This window comes from Gavia stellata, chromosome 1, assembly GCF_030936135.1.
Source record: "Gavia stellata isolate bGavSte3 chromosome 1, bGavSte3.hap2, whole genome shotgun sequence".
Lineage (NCBI taxonomy): Eukaryota > Metazoa > Chordata > Aves > Gaviiformes > Gaviidae > Gavia > Gavia stellata.
The window spans coordinates 81,614,272-81,633,754 of record NC_082594.1 but is presented as its reverse complement, the minus strand read 5'-3'; positions in this window follow the sequence as shown (position 1 = coordinate 81,633,754).

The window sequence follows — 19,483 nt, the reverse complement described above, 5'->3', positions numbered from 1 at the left end:
TTGTCTGGATTTGCCTCCCTTTTCTTGATCTGTGATAGTGAAGAAGCTCAGCATGGTATAAAACCAACACAAGTCTTCCCTACATGCTTTCCTTTCCGTAGTTTTTCCCATCCAAACTTAGTCTGAAATGTACTATACAATTCAAATATACAGGCAGATGCCAGTGGCTGCTAAAATCCATAGAAAACAGTACTACAGAAATATTATTTGGTAAAAAGAATTGGAGAAATGAATCACAGAAGAAAAGAGAAACTTAAAGATTTGCCTAAGGAAGAAAAAAGATAGGAAAAACATGATTGAAGTCCTTAAACCAAACCTTCATGTCCAGAGTCCTTGTAGACTGCCAGTGAGTTCAGAAGGAGTCTGATTTTTGTCTGTGAATCGATAGGACAGTGGAGCCTGAATTAAAACAGCAGAAATTGAGTGAAATGGAGGGCCATGAAGAGCATGTCAGGTGATAGTGTAGTGAAGAAAGGAGGGGCAAGCACAAAAATGTGCAGGTCATGCCTACAAGAAGCATCGGAAGGGAGAAGGTTTGCAAGGTCATCCAGTGTAGGTCTATAGAGAACCATTTAGAAATAGATGGGCAGTCAACAGAGGCCCAGGACTAGAGACAAAAACATAGGATGAGAAGGCTCTAGCGGGCAATAGCTCTAAGATGCTGCGCTCTGTCTGCTAGGCAGTTTTATTAGCCCTCCTGAGAACACAACAAAAGCATTCAAAGACAGTATTTGCAGAAAATAATTTCCTTTGAATGGGTACATGTGTAACACTGGCATTGTTAACTGAAATTAGGAGTGACGTAGTTATACATCTCACTACAGGTAAAAAGTGTGTGCTAGGTGTTGCAATCTTATGGCATATAAACAGAAAATACAAAAAGTTTTTCTGGAAATAATTTAAATCATGCTGTTTATGGCTCAGTCACTTAAGGAAGAGAGATTTTTTTCTTTCTTTAGAAAGCAGAATGTCATGACATTATTATTACCTGCTGCTGTTTGGGGGTCTCTTGCTGGAGTGCCATGTAAGCGTAACTGGAAGTAGCTTATTGCCCGGGGAAGGGACAGTGGGCTGGCTCTGCATGTTCAAGCTAGTGAGACTGCCCCAGGATTTGCACAGCCTACCCTCAGCTTAAGTACATTAGGGATGGTACGTTACAACTTACAGTCAGGTAAACGCTAACAGAATGATCTGAAGGAAACCATGAAAAGATATTCGAGTGCTCTGGTTTTTTTATTTTTTAAATAATCTCCATTTATTTATCATAAAACACTTACTTTGACAGGTCTGAAAATATTATTTTAAAAGGGTGAATAGACTTACTGTTGGCTTGGGCTGCCACTTCCTTTTTATTATTGCAAGGATATTTCTCTGCCTTTATTAAACTAGCTTAATTGAGAACCCAAATAGCACCCTTGAGACAAGCATAGGGGCTGATGGCAGCTGCATATTAGAGTCAAAATCATCCTGTTATCAAAAATAAATCATGGTCTTTCTCATTCACAGGGTTTCTTTCCAGTGTTTTCTCTTCTTTATTATGACTTCCTTCTATATGAAGACTTGACAACTGCTAATGAAAATCATTTATAGTTCAGACTGCCTGGAGAATGAGAGGGAGACAAAGCTGACTGCATTTTAGGGATTCAGTGTTTGGGAGGGTATCATGATCAAATGCCTGTATCAAATGCATACTGCACAAAAAAGTGATTTTTAGAAGAAACAAACAGGAAACTTTTAAGAACCTTTTATTGATGGTTATGTGTAACATGCAAAAGGTGGTGCCAGCTCAGTACAGCTTTTGTATAAAATAACTGGTCACTCACTACTCATGTGATCAGTAGAAATACTGAAACATTCAGAAAAAGTCAAATGTAACTGGAAAGCTGAGACTTCTGTTTTTCAAAGCAGGAGGAACTGATCTTACAAAAATACTATCTTTCAATGATTTCTCTTAAATGGCAGTGTTGGGGTGTGAGGCGAGGAAATGACATTTGCAGGTAACTTATTGCCAAAGTGGGAGGGTTTTTCCTGCTCAAACTGTTCGTTACAAGTAGTATTATGAGTCTCATTTCTATTACACCAGACAATGCTTAGTTTTTTTAACGAAAAGAAAAATGGGCCAGCATCAGGACTGGGATGATAAATGTAGAAAATATATTTTTTTTTTTGTCTTTGTAAGGACTGTGAACGATAGTTATGGGTTATTAGGCCAAATATTGCTATTCTCTGTGCAATACAAAAGACAGGACAAAACAGTAGGTGGAAGGAGAAGCCCATGTGGTCAGTGTGTCTCTGTGGTTGCTATTACCCAACAGTTGTCTTACCTTCAACATCTCGTTTCTCAGTGAAAATGTACTGACTGTGTGGAGTTACCCTCCTGAAGGGTCTGTACCCTTTTGGGACATATGTGGGTATACACACTGTCCACCCACCGGTATCATATGTAGAGCAGCTCTGAGATGCAGCAAAGAGGGGAGGCCAAGCAGCACTATGTGGAAGGATGTTTGTGCTCTGGATGACATGGGATTCGGGAAGCTGGAATCGGTTTCCTTGCGCAGGCTTTTGCTGTCTGCAATTCCTCTTGCCCCTTCATGTGGCTGCTCCCTTCCTCCTCTCTTCTCACTGGATCGGGATGAAAGAGAATGGGATTCTGCTTTATTTCTCCTCCATCTGCCCTACCGCACCCCCATGTTAGATGTGGGACTTCCCATTAGCATCACTTTATCCCACCCTGCAGTTTTTTTCAAGGGGTGGAGAAAACATGTCAGTCACTGAGATACTGTTTGCAGAGAAGTGGAGAGCCTTCTGCGTCCGCCAGTGAGACATATTCTGTATTTGGGAATATATGCCCTCTGATGTTAAGAGTCCTTGAAAGGGTTTCATTATACCTGCTTCAAGCAGGAGGCTGGCCCAGATGACCTTTCTGCCTAAATCCATCTATGGTCTGTAATTCCATGGTGGCTGTTGGGAGGAAACAAAAAACCTGCCAAAAGCACAAAACAAGATAAAGATACGTGAAAGATAAGGATACATAATTTGCAGCTGTTAAATATTAGTATGATGAAGCAGGATTATTGTTGCAGTACTTTCCCGGGGAATGAAAACATAGTAGTCCTGGGTGAAGCCTGTGGTGGGAAGCATTCCCAGCATGTCACACATTACTCCTGAGACACTGATGATTTGATTATTCTCACAACTTCAGCCACACCGCATTGCTTAATTAAATAATGTAAACACAGACATGCCATATCTGTGCTTGCCATTTGGGGAGGGTTTTTCAAAGCCGGTTGTGCTTGAAGTGGGAATTTTGTCAGTGAGAATTCTAAATATGAACTGGGAAAAAGGTTACATTTTTGAAACATCTGTAATCATTTGTTTGTCATATAAGTTAATTAGCTGTGTATGGATTTTAAGCAGCTAACTCCTTTTCTGTTACATTCAGACATACTGCGTGTTTTGCATTCTTGAAACCTTTATAGTTTTTCTAAAGTTTGCAGAAATAAACCTGAAACCCACCTAAATTATGTGCAAGATTCAATAACATAGCTATTAGCATAGCTAATATCTGCCTGCTTTTTTTTTTTTAAATATGTCTCTGGTGAAAAGAGAAAAAGGTTATGGATATAGGTTAAGACCTAACCGTATGGCTTTTAGGTAAGGTTATAAAAATGCAGAAGAAAATTAGTGGAAAAACATCCTTAATTTCCCCTGCACTGGAAACAAACCTGTGCATAGAAGGTGATAAAGTATGCGGTCCATCCAGAAAGGTAGAGCATCTATTCTTGCTACAAAATATAAATTGGCTCTAGGGCTTGAGGTCAAATCAAGCAAAATTAAGACCTTGTGGTACTAAATCAAGAGCGTGTACCTAAGGGGGTTTTCCATGCCTAAACTCAAATTTAATTTAGAAATAATTTGCATGAAAATTACAGATTTTGGTAAATGAGAACAGTGTCTGTGCAGACAAGAAAAGACTCTCTTCTTTAATCCTTTCTGTTGGTTTATGGTCACTAGTAGTAAATAATTATTATATTTTTTGTTTTCCAGGGGTTAAAACACTTTCTTATTCTTCACTCCAGTCCCTTTCTCCTACTGGTTTTCTTTTTCCTCTGCCTCTAATCCTGTGCTGGCTGCAGTGAAAGATGATGTCTTCAACTGTGCCACTTCAATTTTCTTAAATCCTTCTTTCCCTTGAGCAGCAAGATGATTGATTCCTTCTCTTTAAATCTAAACCTCACAGCTTTCCTTGTCTCAATTTAAGTATATCTACAGGCATTTTAAATAGAATAAAACGTGTCCTACCTTGGCAGAGTGTGGTCTCCCTTCTGGACCTCTTCTTCTATTTATGTTTTAATTGGCAGTAATCTGAAACTAAACAGTCACTTACGCATAGTGGGGGTATGGGATCATATGCACATGGAGCCTGGGAACTTGATTGTACTGGACATCAAACTGTAAGATACAGAGAGGAAAAAATAACCCTGACAACTAGGTGCCTCATATGAAGTTAAGAAACAAAGCCTTTAATTGTAAGTTTTCCAGTTCCTATCAAAGTAGACTGACAACACTAATAAACTGATTCCTGTTTGGTGGCTCATGTGCGATATGTAGTTATGAACATTTTGCGCCATTGTCGTTGCCTCTGGCAAGCTTTTGAGAAGGCCAAGGGTGTCATGGAAATGGAAAGGCAGTGAGCCGAGGTGCTCGTCCTCAGCTGGGTCTCAGGCATGGTAGCTGCAAGGTGTTAGGGGGCCTGTGCCCCTTTTAGAGGGCTGCTCGTCAGGCTAGGTGACTTGAAAGGAAAATTAATGTCACTGTGCTGGGTCTGTGGCCTCTTTCCTGGGTGCTTCCAGGTAGGCTCCTAAGCTCATTTCAGATTAAGTTAAAATAAAGCGCCTTATATTTTTGAAATGTTGAACATCAGTTGATTTCACAGGCATCTAAGGGAATGGCAAACTGATTCAATAGCTCATTTACTGCATTCATTTGAGTGACTTTTGGTTAGGTCCATCTTTGGTCTCTCCATCAGTTTCTATTCTGTATGAAATCAGATCTACCTGACACTCAGAATAGGAGTGGATTTGTCAATTTTTTTTTATTGTGAACTTTCTTGAAACTTTTTAGTTATTTTGTTGGATTTTTTTAATGAGCTTTTCAATGCATTATATGCAAGGATGATGATTAGCTGAAAGCCTAATAAGTCCCATCTGCTGGTGAATAGCTGAAATTTTGAGCAGCTGAGCTAGGTCCCCTTGCTGCCTGGTAATTGATCTGGAATATCGTATCTGTCACAGAGTGTTTGTATTCTCTGTAGTGGCTGATGACTTTGTGTCTGGTAATAGGACAAAATCAACCATCCAAAACATTTCAAACTACCAGCTAGAATTAGTGATCAGCCTCTGCAATAAATCTGCTCTATTCCTCTTTGGTCTTTGTGACAGCTAGTGGCAGAGAGGCCCTAAATGTAACTGTTATGACTAGTGTGTACATGTGCCTTTTCTCCCTGTTATTTATTCATTAAAGATCAGTGCTTTCTCTCGCTGAGATTGGTTAAATGCTGCTGCTTTCAGTATCTTATTGGTTGTTTTTCTCATGTTAGTACTTAAAACTTTTACACTCTCTTCCAGTTATTAGCTCTGCTTAGAGTGTATTCTTGGGTAATCCTTGGAATGCCCCCCTGAATTAATATTACTTTCCATTTTAATATTGGAATTTGAGGTTAGGAAACCAAAATGTAAGAGTAAGCAGCATCTGAGTTTGCTCTGGACTCTCAAATAAATGGGCATCAGCAAGAGCTGGAAGTCATTTCTCGGTTCTCTGTCCTGTCTGATACTTAGGTGTTGTAGCTCATAGATCTCTGCAAGAACATAGATTTCAAAGCATTAACATTTGCTTGCTAGCTTTTCAGTACCGGTCATATTTCTTAACTTTATTTCATTCAAATGATGAATGACAAGTAAAATCAGTGGCCCGCGCCACCCCTCTGCACTGCAGGCTGAGCTGCTGCGCACATGCTGCTCGCTGCTCTCGCACGTGCACGAAGATCATCTTCTGCTGGAAGTGTTGGTTTTACCTCTTGTGCTCCATGCAGAACATCCCTACCCGGGGCACTGTGGTGCCTGGGCCAAGAGAGTTCAGCTCTTCGTGTCTCTGTCTGTGGCTGTAAAATGTGAAGGCCAATGGGAATGCCTTCCTTTGGGAAGTACCCCGACAGCTGTGGAGGAAACGCTGGGAAGTCCATGGTGAGTGAGGCTTTCACAGGCCTGGCGGAGCACTGCTTCAGGGCCTCCTGGTGCGTTTCTCTTTCCACCAGTGAGATTCACTGGGGTTTTATGTCCTCTGTTCTTGGGAGCAAGGAGAATTATAAAGCTATGGGTCTGCTTGTGCTTTAAATGATTTAACTGCTATCATTAACCTAAGTAAGATGGCTGAAACACATACTTGTGTATTATTAGTATTTTTCTAAAGTACAAAGCCCTACCAAATTTATATATCTATGAACACTTCTTGCTGAAAGCAAAGATTTTTGAAAAGAAAAAGAAAACACTTATCAAACATTTTATAAATTATGAATGAAATTAAATTGCTTATTTTTATAGTTAGTCTTTCAAAAATGACTTGACACTGAGGTAAGTGAGAGAAATTTTGGGGGTTTTAGACTGATTACAGAGATGAGATGCATTGGTAGAAACCAACTCTTTTCTCTCAGAGGTCAGAATTAATCATGTATGGTGTTCTGTACTATATATCCTAGCCAAAATGAAGGGGTAAATGATAACAGATTGAAAATAGATTTTTATTTGTTTCAGTTTTTAAGCTGTTTAGCAACTAATGTAAGAATAACAGGACATAAAGTTCCATTAATAATACAGCGTAAATACATCTTGTCCATTTGTTATGAAGAGATATTATTTAAATTGATGGAAAGGCAGAAAAATGTTTTCATTCTGTGGCATGGGAATACAAGTCAAATCTTTTGGTGGGAAGCCTGTAGCTCAATAGCATCCTGTGCAGATTCTATTAGTTTTTTCAGATGTCTGGATTATTGCATTAGAAGTATTCTTCTGTGTCAAATTATGGAAAATGAAAATTCAATGCCACAAGTCAAAGAAACTCTATGAAATTGAGTTCCCAGAGCCAGAAACTTTGACCAACTTCAACTTTTTCACTGGAACAGGTGTTGGTCCTCAGCTTCCTTGCAAAGCCTTCCATGTGGAATCCATCACTGAAAGTTCAAAGTGGCTTCTGTTTGTGCAACAGTTTTAGGGATTTGTAACCTACTCAGGAAAGCTTTTAACTGTTTATTTGGAATATAGATCTTTATTACAAAGAATGCATGTTATGTATGTAATGTGGTTGCATGTAATGTGCTGAATTCTCAAAGGTGTGGCCTGTTTTTTTATTGGTCTGCATTACTTAAGCGGTCCTTTTTCCTTATAATCTCAACCTCTACAGTAAGGTTAAGAAAATCCTTCTCCACTCCTCCACCCAAAAAACCCAAACAAACCCTAAGCCTTAGGTCAGGCATTTGCTTCTGTTGGAAGATACAGTTTTCTCATGATTTAAATGATTACAGAAATGCAAAATAACAGATGCTTTCTATAGCATCTTTTTAGTGCTATGAAAATGTTATCTGCACACAGAAAATCTGGGGGTAGTTCCTCACAACAATGCAATATAACTTTATAGACTTTATTTGATGCATGCAATGATTTGCCCTTTTAAGAAGTGGTAACTCTTTTGTGACAGAAATGGAAGCTCTAGTCATAGGGTCTTATTTTAGTACTTTCACTTACACTGGGCTTATTTTATTTATCTAAGAATGTAATTATACATATACTTATAAATACTTTTATATTTAGTACCTTTGGAAGAGAGATGGACCTTTTAAAAGCAATTGGGGTTTTGGAATGATGACAGTGGAGTCAGAACTACAATTATCGCTCTTAAGATCAGTTTTGGAGAACTATCATTCATAATGAATTCACAGATAAAAAAAGTTCTGTTTAAAATGCATAATCACATAAACACACATGCATGAGCTGATTTTGTTGATTATATATAAGTATTTGTAGGTTTAATGTATAAATCCTATTGACTTATTTAATAACTTAAAGACTTTACAGGTATGAGGCAGATGTGGATTTTTAGCAGCAGCTTATAATCATAATGTAGTTTAATATTCTGGTTGAATATTCTTGGAAATGAAATGCCTTTTCATTGCCTTTTTCACTATGAGTTTGGTGTTAGACTGGAGAAGGTGTCTGCCTTTCTGCACCCCTTTTCTATCTTGATTGTGGATGCTGATCTGAATTACAGGCATATGTTTTATAATGAAGGTTGTTTGTTGTTTTCTGAAGATTTAGTTAGCCTTTTTGGGTGAGAAAAAAAGATATTAAAATTGAACTGGTTGAAAATATTGCTTTTTCTATTTCTGAACATTCAAAGGAAATTTTGCAATTAAATTAATGCCTTCAGGAATTCATGGGGGGTAGAATCTCATCTGATTTGGGTGAGTACACAGAAGAATTTTTCTTTAGTTCACATCTATAACTCCCATTCTTTTTATCAGTAATTAAACACAGGCATTAAGAGAAGAATGACACAATGTTTTGTTTCTTTGAAAATTTCATTGAGAATTTTGGCATGAGAATAGAGTACATGTTCATGACAGCTGGACAGTGACAATAACTGTGAAGGAACAATTATACTTTATTAGTTCAAAAATTTTGCTAAGAAGTAAATATCTTTTGTAGCTCTCTGGATGAGCAACATACACCAGATTCACAGCTTCGAGGAAGCATCATTATTCACATCAGCTAATGTCCAGGAACAAGAGCTTCACTCTCCTTCTGGCCACTCTATCCTGGAAGACACTGGCATAGCGTGGGGTAGAGCAGTGTTGGGAAAAGACTCTCTGCAAAGGCTGTGTGGAAGACAGCTTTAAGGTTACCTTTTTAGTGTGATGTTACAAGGGAAAACAGTGGAAGCCACAACATTTAGTTTTCATTTTGTAAGTAACCTACCTTTTTGTGCTGGAGTAAATTGCATAAATTTCATAAATATATAAATTCAAGTAACAGGGTGCACATCTGTGTACTGGATCTGGGTAAACCCATGTGTTTCCCAATCCAAATCCAGATTACGACAGTGCAAGTGCAACTAATTTTACCAAGTTGTAGCCATGTACAACTTTGGTGTCTGGTATCAGCTAGTCATGTAGAGGCCTTTTATAGCCAGAGGATAGAGAAATACCTTCAGAGGATGCTGAATCTAGTTACAGACGCTGATGATTGAGCAGGAATGGCTTAATTTAGGATGGATGGTAGGTTTATTGTTCACAGCTCCTGGATTACCTACTCTTCCACATGTTCAGACAGGTTAAAAGTTTGGCGAGTAGGAAGAAGAAGAGGAAGAGGGAGGAAAAGGAAAAATGTATCTGAAACATTTCAGAGCAAAGGAGCTGCAGGAGAAGTGTCATCCATTCTCCTTATATTCCTGAGATACCTGCAGCAGTTTTGTGAAACTTCTGCGTGGAATGAGTAGAATAAATATGGAAAATAGAGTTCTAAATAGAAATCCCTTTATTTTTTACAGTTTCATGAGTTTTGTAATCTGAATCTGGTAAATATTGAAATAGTTTGCCTTTTTGATGGTTCCAACATTAAATGTTGCCTTTTGTTCAGGGTGAAGCCCAAAGCTGGCTTTTTCTAGCAAGGACCCTGACAGTTAAAAGGCTGTTGTCGACATGAGTGGAACTGTATCATCCAAACGTCACATACAAGCCTTTTAGTTCTGGAATTAACAAGCTGGTACTGACTGCTTTCTTCCGTATGCTTCACTACTGTGGAAGTTTATATCGCTGATCATAAGATAAGGATTAATATCAGCAAATTAGTAACAAAGATGTGACTTATCAAATGATGAGTTTGCTTACCTGACTTAAAAGCATACGGAGAATTATAAATTGAAGGGATTTTAGTTCTCAGGACTTCAGTTTTTCTATTTAGGCATTTGTACACTTTAACTTACAATGAGGGGCCTCCTCTACTATTATTATGGTATTTTACCCTCAGTAAATGACAGGCATTATTGGTACGTAGAAATACATTACACATTCTCTCACTGGAAAGCCTTCATTGCATGCCATTAGATAACAGCATGTGCTCAGTAGCTGTGGTCCCTTAGCAACTAAGTCTGTCTCTTTCTTTTGAATTCTCCTTTTGTGACCCAGAGACAGGTCTTTAGACATAAACCTCAACCCAATTTTCTATTTCCAAGGCAGCAAAAACTGGAATGTTTTGGGGTGACTACGAAGTCCATATAGCGCAAGAATATGTCCTAAATCTATTGCATATACTGAAAATGGAGACAAAACTGTATTTCTTAATTTAATAATAAATGTATTATTAGAATCCTGCCAACTTACCGGATTGTTGATAATGATATGCCTATATATTTTAATATGAAATTTAGCTTTAAGGAAATACTGCTAGATCGGCAGATTTTAATTATGTATTTCATTTATGTAGAAAATGTACAACCCCTTCTACCGATGTAGATTTTAATGTATATACTTCTTTGGGGGTTGGTTTCTTGGGGTTTTTTTGTTACACGTCTGTATTTGAAACAAGGATGGACAAAGAGGAGCATTCCTTCTAGGCAGGAGATTAGGGGCTATGCTTTCAGAGCAATTGGAAGTTTAAATTCAGATCTTTGTGTGTATGCTCCTAAAGCTGCCATTGGATGTTTTGCTTATTGGAGATTTTATTTGCCTTTCAGTGGCAATGTGTACTCGAAAACTATTTAATTCCTAAAGAAAACCTTGGGATCAAGAAATATTTTATTAATCAAAATCTTCTATCAGTTCATTTAAGGAACATAAGAATTACTCTGGTGTAATGGATCATGGTTCTTCTCCATATATATTTTTATGTCTAGACCGGTCTGCAGTGAGGAACATATGATTATAACAGAATATGTCAGAATGCACCAAAGGGATTTTTCATAATAAGCTGCTTTTTTTTTTTTTTTTGAAACCAAGGCATGTATATTGTTTAGAAATCTTTCTGAAGTGACAGTTCTGGTTGACTCTTCTATGTTAAGCTGATTAACTGTTTCTGACCTTTCAAAGTATGTCATATACAATCCTAGAAGACCACCAGAGTTGAAACTATTCTGTTAGTTTTGACATCTCCATCAGGCTTTCTGTCTGTATCACAAGCAATCCTAATTCACTTGTTTTTAGTTAATTTGACAGGTCATTGTTAATATCATTGCTAATAGCAAACTGCTACAAGTTACATGTGTTTTGACAAGAAGAATCTTCAAGACATGGCAATATCAGTTAATTAGAATAGAAGGAAAGTGCTTATTTCTTTTGCCCGTGAACTGGGTATCGTCTTAATATTTTGGGATTAGAGGGGAAGGGAGTATGTTTACTTCATGAACAAACGTATTTCTGGCTGGCTTAAACCAAGCAAGAGCTGCGATGGAAACTATCCTGACACTGTCATGAACATCATCACATGCAGAAAGCTTCTCTTTCTCGTAGCTGTGTGTCAAGTAGATTTTTGAGTGAATCAACACTCCTCTAATTAGAGCTGCTGCTACTTTATCTAGGATGTTATGACCAACGTTTTTGTCTGTATGTGTAACAAATTTTATCAATGAATATGAAATAAGAGCTCATTTGCTGAGCTCTCTCTGTTCCTCAGTCATGAAAAGTTGAGAAAATATAGATCCTTACCCAGTGAATGCAATGTAACCCAAATGTGAGCATTTTAAGAGAGATACTCAAAGACCATCCCTGAAAAGTCTGTCTGGTGAAGCGCAGTTTAAGGAGTCATTTGAGTGAATAAATGTTTCATGGCTGAGGGAGACTGACATTCATAAACAGTGAAGAAAGATAAGAGAGTGGGATTACGTGTGGTTTAAGTGGGAGCAAATTTCTATGTGAAAAGAAAATATAGTACAGGAGTTTTGGAGAGAAGCTTGTGTAGAGATTTGTTTCTACTTCTCTTCACCAACCAAGGAAGCATGCAAATGCTAGACTGGTCTGAAGCCTTAAAATCCAATATCTGATCAGTAAAAATGGTCCTATCCTGCTCTGAGTTACCACATTGGTATAAAACTTTCAAAATATACATGAAGAATAATTTGGCTTTGAAACAAGAACAGAGCAAATCTTCAGGAGGAACAAACTCAGTTTGGTACTGTGCTTGGAATGAGTATCTATGCGCGTCAGTCTTAAAGTGTCTTTATACAAGGCACTAAATCAAAGGCACATCCCATAAGATGTTCATCCATTCTTGATTAGACAAAAGCATTTGAAGAAGTTCTGCATGAATGTAGCCCGTTTCTGTCACTGCAATGATCAGACCCCAAGGCTTTACTTTAAGGTCTGACTTGTGGTTATAACCCCCTAGTCATGCAGCACCCACCCCACCGCCCATGCCTACATGCCTGGCTTGCTTTCCCCTGGAAATCTTTAAGTGTATGGGGAAGAGAACCTAGTGCCTTTAATCCTAAGAGCTACAGACAAAACCAAAAACGACTTTTCCCTTTTATCAGAATTAATTTGCTCCAATGCTAAGCGATGGCTCCTGTGCCTGACCCGCTGTGCCTGTAGGAACTTGATGGAAATGGGGATCCTGCCACATATGTAGTAATGAGACTGGTATGGAAAGCACCTGGGAGGGGAGTTGGGGGCAGTGGGTCCCTACATATCTACCTACAGCGTTGAAACAGATTGCACTGGCCTTGGTTCTCTCTGGCCTGGGAAGAGAAAGAGCAAGAATCTCAGGTTGCAGCTGCTTTGTTTGAAAGGTTTGGTAACAAAATTTTTGTGGAAAATGCTTTCAGACAGTAGGGAAGAAAAAGCAAGCTGGTGGTTTCAAAACTATGTGCTTCCATTCTTTGAACTGCAAGAAAATGATCCTTCTAAATCACTCATAGGATGGATAATAATAGTGGTTTACTTTGTTATGTGCTAGGCCATGTCTGTTCCCTGACATGAGCTAGAGAGAGCTCCAGCTTATTCTACTCTCCTTCCACTTCCCAAGCCTGCTTTTGTTGCAATATGATTGCTTTCTAGTTTCTTAATGTCTTCCTTTGTCTTAGGCTTAATTTTATTATTTTCAAGAAAAGTTGTGTTTAAATTATGTATCTTGATAATGTTATATACCTGTTATACCTATATAGGTATACACCTACTATAATGTTACCCTATAATGTTTTTCTTTTAAAAAGGAGAAAATGAGGAAATTGGGGTAATGGTAGAGCAAATAAGAAGGGGGACAAACTTCAATAGTAGCCTAGGCCCAGAGAGTGTGCTGTAGTTTGGTGTTTAAAGAAAAGAATGACTGAAGTTGCTGTCTTTAGGTATTAAAGAAAATGCCAGTGCAGCAATCTCTCTAATCACAAGGATCGACATTTACTTTGAGATTGAGCCTGCCTCTTTGTTAATTAGCGTGGCGGAGTCACATTGCACTCAGCCCTGCAGCTCAGCAGGCCCCTACTGCAAGATTTACATTTCACAGGGAGAAACAGTCTAGCTAATGAAATGATGCTTTGCAGAGATATGTGCAGAGAAGCACAGCTGAATTATGCAAATGTGATTTATCCAAAGTTGTAGCGCACAGCTCCTGTCACTCAGATGCTGATCTATAACTCACTGATGGCTCTTGTGATTTCACATATATGTGCTCAGTGATTGGTATTAACTTTCTAAGTTCATTTATTTTTATGTATGCCATAAAAGGCTTACATCAAAGTTAATATATATCCCCTGAATCTCCCCTGACAGCGTTTTGTGATGTTTATCTTCTCCAGCTTTGTCATCAGTCACGGTGATGTTTCAAAGGAGGAAGATTCCTACTGAATGCATCCCGTTTAGCACCAAAATTAAGTGAGAGATGCTCAGGAACTGAAACATAATGCGCGGTACCTATTTGCTCCGTTACAGTGTTCTCCTTTCAGCTAGGAGAACTTTTTATGTTTTTCTTGTTATCTGGAAAAAAGCAGAAGGATGGGAAAAGGAGTTTTGCAGAATGGTGTATTGGTACCGCTGCAGTAGCTGAAGTTTCTGAGCAGGCTGTGAAGAACCAGAGAGCCGTTGCCTTTGTTGGGATTTGCTCCTAACTCATTTGAACCATGTTGCATTCCTTGTGCTTCACCAGTTACCCACGAAAATGAGGACTCGGGGCTTTGTGCTTGCCAAAGCCAGGGCAAGGGCTTGGCTTTCTGCTGTTTTTCTGTTTCTCCCCTTTCATTCTTGTGAGGATCAGAACATGTTTTTAGCCTGGTTTCCTCACTAAACTTTGTGTGCCTGATCGTGCTCTTTGCCATTTTCCCTGCAATAGCTTCGAAACCTGAGGGCCTGCTTCAGCCAGGCTTGGCAGAAAGGTGCAGCCCTCCGCCGGGATTCATTTCTATGGGGTTTGCGAGGACTGTGCCCTGGGCGGAGGAGAGGTATCCCAGCAAAGGGTCGAGAGGCTGCTGCCCGCTCCTGCCCGTGCAACTCTCAGCGGGCTCCATCACACGGGATCCCTTCCCTGCCTGGGGCAGCACCAGGGAGATGCAGCGGGGCTGGAGTTAACGTGTGTGCCTGCCTGTGTGGAGGGGCAGGGAGGGGACAAAATGAAATCCCTGAGAAATCATCTTCAGTAACCAGCTTTTTAATTGCTGACAAAACACAACGTTCTTCCAAGAAAACCCTGCTTGCTCCCAACCTGAAAACTTATATATTAATACAAATAACATTTCTGCTCTATTACAGTACTCTGTAAGGGATAAACAAGGGTATCAAGCCCCTGTTTTCAAGCTCATCGCTTTAGGGAATTTCCTGATTGAATAGCTAAGTTCAAACAGAGAAAAACATGCTAACAGCATGTTGCTTTCTTATTCTTCTTTGTGCAAGTAAGAAGATTTGAGTATCTAAAATCCCCATTGTATTTTAGGAATGCAAGATAGGGTTGGGAACTGTAGAAAACAGAAGTTACCATTGTTAGTTGTTGACCTAGGAGCCTGTTCTGCTGATTTTTGAGCAAGTGGGCAGGCACTGACAAGTCATTGAAAGGAGAAATTTGCAGATGGTTTGAAAACTGTGGCCAGAGGTAGAGAAGGCAGAAAGCTAATGAGGTTTGTAAATATGTAAAGAAAAAAAACAAACAATCAAAACCCTCTAGAATGAACATACATATTTAACTGATACATGTATGCTTATTTCTAGTTGAAAAACTATAGTCTGCACGGAGTCATTTTAAATAAAATTGTTTATAAACATTATAAGCTCTGGTCTCTGCCTTGTTTAAAAAGTATAATAAAGCAGGATGGGATTTCAGCTTCTTCCACACACCCAAAATGTAAAAATCTTCAGGTTCTAGTATTCACCTCCCATAAGAAAAAAAAAAGGCATTTGAGAATGAGCTAGGATAATGTAACAGGGCTATAGGAATATATAAAAAAAACCTCAGACCCGCTCCAAATCTCATAAATCTGACTTCACAAATGGTAACAGGAAGGACAGGCATAGGTTTGGTATTATCTGTGCTGTTCTTAAAGGGGCAGAGGCCCCAGACGTCCTTAGGACATCTAAGTAGTTACAGGCTGGTTCTCTGGGGAATCCCTGTTTGTGTAGTTCCAACAGTACTTCTAAGTAGACAAAGTAAGTGCTTCTCATTTTTCTTCGAACTAAAAACATCTTTCAGATTGAAATTCTTTCCTTTGAGAAAAACCTCAACTCGGTAAGTACTTCAGCGGTTGGCTCCTCAACTGAAAATGCCAATAGGGCTAAACTCCAATGATTTTTTTAGTGGATTGAAGGGCTGGACTCACAAGGGAAGGATTATGCTACTGTAAATTCCACTTAAGTCTCAAAGAAAATTGCTTATACTGCTTATTGACTACAGGATAACAGAAAGACATTCTGCTTTGCCTTCTTTCTCCTTACATCTGAATATTGAACAGCTTTTGCAGTTCAGCCTCTGCTTTCTGGGAAATTGTGAAAGTGCTGCTGGGCCAAGGATTTCTTGCTACATTTTTCATATAGTTGTATGGAGGATCAGCTGCACTTACGCATAACTATTCATAGGTTTTCTCATTGTTCCATTCTTACTTTCCTCCTGGAAGAACGAGGTAACTGTATCAGAAACAGTGTGGCCAGCAGGAGTAGGGAGGTGATCGTGCCCCTGTACTCGGCTCTGGTGAGGCCGCACCTCGAATCCTGTGTTCAGTTTTGTGCCCCTCACTACAAGAAGGACATTGAGGTGCTGGAGCGTGTCCAGAGAAGGGCAGCGAAGCTGGTGAGGGGTCTGGAGCACAAGTCTTATGAGGAGCGGCTGAGGGAACTGGGGTTGTTCAGTCTGGAGAAGAGGAGGCTGAGGGGAGACCTTATCGCTCTCTACAATTACCTGAAAGGGGGTTGCAGAGAGGTGGGTGTTGGTCTCTTCTCCCAAGTGACGAGTGACAGGACAAGAGGAAATGGCCTCAACTTGCGCCAGGGGAGGTTCAGGCTGGATATGAGGAAAAATTTCTTTACTGAGAGAGTGGTGAAACACTGGAACAGGCTGCCCAGGGAGGTGGTGGAGTCACCCTCACTGGAGGCATTCAAGGAGCGTGTGGATGTGGCATTGTGGGATGTGGCTTGATGGGCATGGTGCTGTGTGGTGTGGGTGGGTTGTTTTGGTGTGGGTTGTGGTTTGTGGGTGGTTTTGGTGGTGGTTTTTTTTGTGTTTTTTTTTTTTTTATGGTTGGACTTGATGATCTTACAGGTCTTTTCCAACCTTAGTGATTCTGTGATTCTGTGAACTGAAAAATTAGACTTAAAGGTTTGTCCTTGCCCAATGGCAAAGTTTCCCACTTGAAAGTCTGTACCTTTTTCTTCGAATGGAATAATTCAACCAAACTGATTTTCGTTTGCTGCTCCTGATGCTCTTATTCTTCCCACACTACTGAAAGGCTGATACTTCACAGATGGTGCCAATGACAGTAACTGTTGTACAACACCTCTCTCTTCTTCAGTACATTTGTCTGCTGTTTCCCTTTGTTTCAGTTTCTGCTAGTACTTCTTGTTAGCAACTTATAGCTGACAGTAGTAGATTCGAACTATTAAGTACACATTAATATGTAAAGATTAATGACATTTAAAATTATTCCTGAGTTATTCATATTGATAATTTCCATCATTCCAGTGGATGCTTGGAGGTTACTACAGCACAGTGTGTTGTTGACAATTAAGTTCTGTATTTTCCTTTTCCGCGGATATGTTTATCATGAGGCTTTTGCTTTTTTAATGCACAAAAGAACACGTGAATACTGTAATAGTATCTGCAGGGTATCAGTCAGACAGATCCTCAGGTGTTTTCATTTCTGTGTCTCCATTGAAATGATGCCTCCATCCAGCCTTGTATTTGCACAAGGTGTAGGCTGTGACACTGGACTAAAGCAAGTTGCCTAAGGCCACACTGACAGTCTGTGGTAGAGGGAGGAACTGATCCAAAATGCATGCCTTTACTATTGAACTATAATTTCTCAGGTTTCTTACTATATCATAGTGTGTATATGCTTTCAAAATAATGCAATGTTATGAATAATCTAAAAATAACTGAATCTGAAATGTATGATTAATTGTCTTTGGCACTACCTAAAGAAAGCCATTAGTGTGCATATCACAGGCTCCATCCAGCTGCCACCGAAGTTTCTGTTAAGATTTCCATTTACTTCATTATGACCTGGAGCAGGCTTCACGACTAAAGTGTATCCTGTCCATTTGGAGTAGCAGTCCAGCTTAACTAAAGCAGCTAGATGTACAGTTTTTAAATAATGGAGGGAAAAAAAAAGGCAAAATAATTACAAGAGACAATTCTTGGACTAAATATCCACTGGTGTTTAATTTACAATGAGGAAACAAAGCTATTGGCTCAGGATATCAGTAAATAACATGTAAAGCCACAGGTGAAGCACAGATGTTTTAAAAAAATAAATAAATAAAAAATCTTTTTTCCATTTTATGTCTGTATTTCCTGCAGAGCAAAACCAAAAATATTAAACAACGCGTCTAGGATCTTCCACAAGAAAGAATTCAGATGAGCATGAAGTGCATGAAATTTTAGAAATTTTTAACATCTGTGATGGTCTGTTCTGTGTTTTGGAATAGAAAGCAATACTAAATGAGAAACATTTAGTTGACACACACGTTCCTCAAGTCACTAGGATTTCAGCTAAGCTGAAGCCCAGAATCCAGACATTAAAACTTGACAGATAAGATGTCTTACAACCCTGTCTGATTTTGCCCAATTCCTGGTCTTATTTCTGATTCCAGGAAAATGAATGATAAAACTCTTGTTCCTGTCACTGAGCTACAGCTGGGCCTGGCTATGAAGTTGCCATCTGAACCTCTACCAGGAATATATGGGCAACATTTCTTGTCGTGAAAGAATTTAGGATAAAATTGAACATAATGATTTTTCTTTGCATCTGCATTATGAAGCACCAAAAATGTCCATCCAAACAATTTGTAGCAGTGGCTGAAAACCATGATGCTTCTGTTTGGCACAGTTGGCACACTGAAACATTGACTATTGTATTGCTCTGTGATTACAGCTGAGAAGGCATCAGGCACTTCAAACCATGAAAAATATTTCTACATTGTTGTTTTAGAAGACAGTAAAAGGAGTATAGAAAGAAAAAGCCCAAAACTTTCAGGCAGTGATGCTACTTGCTTTTATATTGCTATAGTGACCAGCTGGCAGAATATAAGGCCACCTTGCCAGACTGGTTAAACTGCTTCTGCATGTTGTCTGCTTTAAGCTGCTCAGCCATGCATGCTTTCTGTAGATTTGTAAGAGCAGAAATCCAGCTTTCTGCAGTCAACCTTAATGATCCCAGAAATGTTACTAAAATAAAACTTCTATTCTTCATGCACACTTTGTTGTGAATATTTTCTCCAAATATTCTTAAGAACAGTTTATTAAGTGACAGTCTAAAGAAAACATTTCCGGAGAATGATCTAGGGAGTGGAGAGGAAAAGCTCCTCTTTAAACTGTGTTTAAACCTTTGAAATTGTGAGCATTAAGTGGCCATAGATCTTTTATTAGCTCTGGGAGCAAGAGTTGGTTTCATTCTGAAAAGGAAGTATTCAGGCTGGAAAAGGTTTTCAGAAATATAGGTATCCAACATATTGCCTGAACAATAGCCAAGAGCAAAGTTCTTGGTCACAATAATACAAGAATATAATTTGAATTCATTATTATCAGTTATCAGCTTACTGTTAATCAGAAGAGATGAGCAGAAACGGTTTAGTGAATACATTTGGGAATTGCATACAGTTGCACTGTTTCATTGGTTTTCCTCAGTACTTTTGAATAAAAAATAAAATTTGAGAAGTCCTTTGTTCAGTGCAAGGTGTCACATGGCTTCCAGTTTTCAGATAAAATGTGCACAGAGACTGTAACGCTCATAAATCGGGATTATTTGTGCCAGT